This window comes from Lolium rigidum, chromosome 6 (genome assembly GCF_022539505.1).
Source record: "Lolium rigidum isolate FL_2022 chromosome 6, APGP_CSIRO_Lrig_0.1, whole genome shotgun sequence".
NCBI classification, from domain to species: Eukaryota; Viridiplantae; Streptophyta; class Magnoliopsida; order Poales; family Poaceae; genus Lolium; species Lolium rigidum.
In genome coordinates, this window is record NC_061513.1 from 101,565,642 (window position 1) to 101,568,626 (window position 2,985).

General features: G+C 47.7%; 1 non-coding gene across 1 annotated transcript; it reads right to left on the reverse strand.

The window, feature by feature from the left end:
* Positions 1-791: 791 nt before the first annotated feature.
* Positions 792-864, reverse strand: TRNAE-CUC. The gene has a single exon. It is a non-coding gene; the product is annotated as a tRNA-Glu (tRNA).
* Between the last annotated feature and the right edge of the window lie 2,121 nt (positions 865-2,985).

The following is a 2,985-nucleotide window of genomic DNA, read 5'->3' on the forward strand; positions in this document are numbered from 1 at the left end:
ACTTAATATGCTTTGACTGTTTGACTAAAATACGCACCTTGCTTTTTGAAACGGAGGTAGTACAAAGCTGCTTCTGTTCTATACGAGTATAGCGCTGTTCGTTGAGCGAAAAGAATGGCCTACCGATGCGGTTCATCACATAGGGACAGTCCAGTATGTAGCATACTGAATCTGATGCACTCGTGGTTATTTCTGTGCATCATTTAAACCGTCAATCTGCTCCGAGCGCAGATTTGAGCTACTCGTTCTTGGTATGGCGTACCACCTGTTCCATTTGTGTGCGCACACGATGTACGCGCGCGCACGTACACCGTACACCGTAATACGTACGCCAGTGTTGAATGCTTCCAACAAGGACTGCCCGTCCTCGCCTCGTGAGGTGGGTCCGGCCGGTTTCCTCGCCCCCGTCCTGGGCGGTCCCCTCGTGAGATGTCGGCGCCGGGCCGCAACGGCAGCGAGAGCGGGGGGCTTGGCACTTGAGTACGATCGGCTCGATCGATTTTGGTAACCTCGTGCATCTGGACGTGGCTAGGTTAGGCCAGCGGCCAGCCGCATTGATTCTGCGGGTCGTGTGCGCCGTACTGCCGTGCCGGAACAGTCGTTGGTCATGGGCTAGCACGCGCGCGCCCACCGGAAGCCAACATCGCCCGTGCCGTGATGCCGGCGGCGGGAGAGGGAGGCGTCCGCATGGAGGAAACGGATCGGACGAGGTGACCGGAGCAGCGGGCGCAGAGCATCAGGCAAAAAACGAAACTAAAAGCACGATGAAAGGAAGAACAAAAACAAAAGGATTCCGTCGCCGGGACTTGAACCCGGGTCTCTCGGGTGAGAGCCGAGTATCCTAACCACCTAGACTACGACGGATTTCGTGTTAAATTTTCTGAAGTTATTTATCAGTAACGCAGCTCTAATGAGCCTATCATCAAGGAAATGAAAACAAGAAAGTACATGGTGCTAGCTCGGGCAGCAGTATATCTATCCGGCAAGGGGCGAGGATGGAACATAATCGCCGGCCGGTGACGGTGTGACTGTCTCAACCGCATGTACGTAGGGACACGTAGCAGCACGAGAGTGGAGGCAGTCCATCACCAAGTCGCCTAGCGCGCGCGGGCCACGCAGTCCGTCTGACCTCCAGCGACTGTTTCGATCATCGATCCCAGCTTCTTGGGACATCATTCATTGGAACGCAGCGGCCTCTCCCAAGACCCGCGTCACTGGCAGTTCAGTACTTCAGTTGCCGGCGCCGCCGCGAGTGCTTGCTGATCGATTCTGCAGACTGCAGGCAACCATGCATGCATGGGCCATGCCCGACCCGAGGGACGAGGGAGAGCCAGGCAGAGGCTTCATCATCGAGTAAGATCGAATGCCACAAGTTCTACCTACTTGCTTGCAAGGGAGAAAAGCTGGGTGGAGGTGCCGGCGCCGGCGTCGTTTACCGTGGTGACCATACTACATTACTAGATGGACATGGCGCGCTTCGCTGCGCCGTCTACATTGTGTTTTGACATTGTGTGGTTAGCGTGTTTGACTTGCACAAATTCTTGGCGTGTTGTTGTCGGTTGTAGTAAACTAAAAGTTATTTTTGGTGCAGTTCTCCAACCAGACAATACAAAAAAATCGAACACAAAAGCCGTTGCTATTCCCGTCACCGTGGCAGAGGCGGCCACGGCTGTGCGGACTACAGCCAAGAAGCTACTGGTACAAGAAGTCCGGTTACAAGGGCGGTGGGGCAGTGGCGTTGCTGCTCAGCAGCTGCAACCTGCAAGTAGAGAGGGGCCTTGCTTGCTTCGATTTCACAGACATGGTTCAGTCCAGGAGACCAACTTCTTTTCTTGTTGGAGGCATATAGAAGCGTGGATTGATGCGAGTGTGCTTGGATCTTTCTTTGTTCGTGCTTCTTTCCTCATGGAAGCTTACGGGCTCAACAAATGCTTCATACACGTTTAGCAATCTTCATCGAGAACCAAGACCGCAAGTAGGACAGCGAAACATGCCAGGAGCTCTTTAGACGATTATTCAGATCCAGTAACTCTTCGATTTACCTATGATGACATAATCTTTCCAAAGTTGTTGCGGCTATAATCAGAAGTAATACAGATGGTAACGATGCATGATATGTGATCAGAAAAGCTCCCTGATTAGACTGCTAGCTACACCCATTGTTTAAAAATTTAGGAGTTGCAATGATATATTCTACTATTAGGTACAACTATCCCACATCTTATTCTGGCATCCTATCTCTGTACTCAAATATAATTGGGTCTTGTCTTTTTTTTTCCCAAAATATCATTTCTTGTATCCTTGTGCTAGTAAAATACAAAACCTGTCACCTGCACATTTCTATGAAACAGCATAATGTATGGATATGTGGTTATTTAGTCGTAAGCATTTTTAAATATCTTGTATGTTCATTATATTGCTGGAAGGGACATCGGATACATTAGCTAAAGCAATCACATTATGTGGTGTGTGTAAAAGCTTTAACACTGTCCTCGGAGTACACAACCTCAGCGATCTCATATTATGGGCAAAATTCCATTGTGTGATTTGGAAAGCTTCAACAAAGTATATAATATTTATGGCTGGACGGGCCCCACAAAGAAAACTAAAATTGTCAGCATACTTCTACTATAAATACAACTGAAGAATTATTGCAATGTAGTTTGACGAACAACAGAAGCTACACACTCAGTGCATATATTGGAAGATAATCCACCTCATTATGCAGTTATACTTATGTAATGTACACATAAAGAATGCCAGCAATACAAATGCATCAAGAAGAAAGGTGTAGCAAATATCAATCTTGTATCATACATAGGCTTAGGCATATGGAAGGGACATATAACACATTAAACGCTAGTACTAACTACCAAAAGGAAGAATGTGCCATGATATGCAAATAGGCAAGACATCAGCATATATAAAACAGAGTTCATCTACATTATGTGAACTGAAAACTATGAGAACTCTAAATACAAAAGC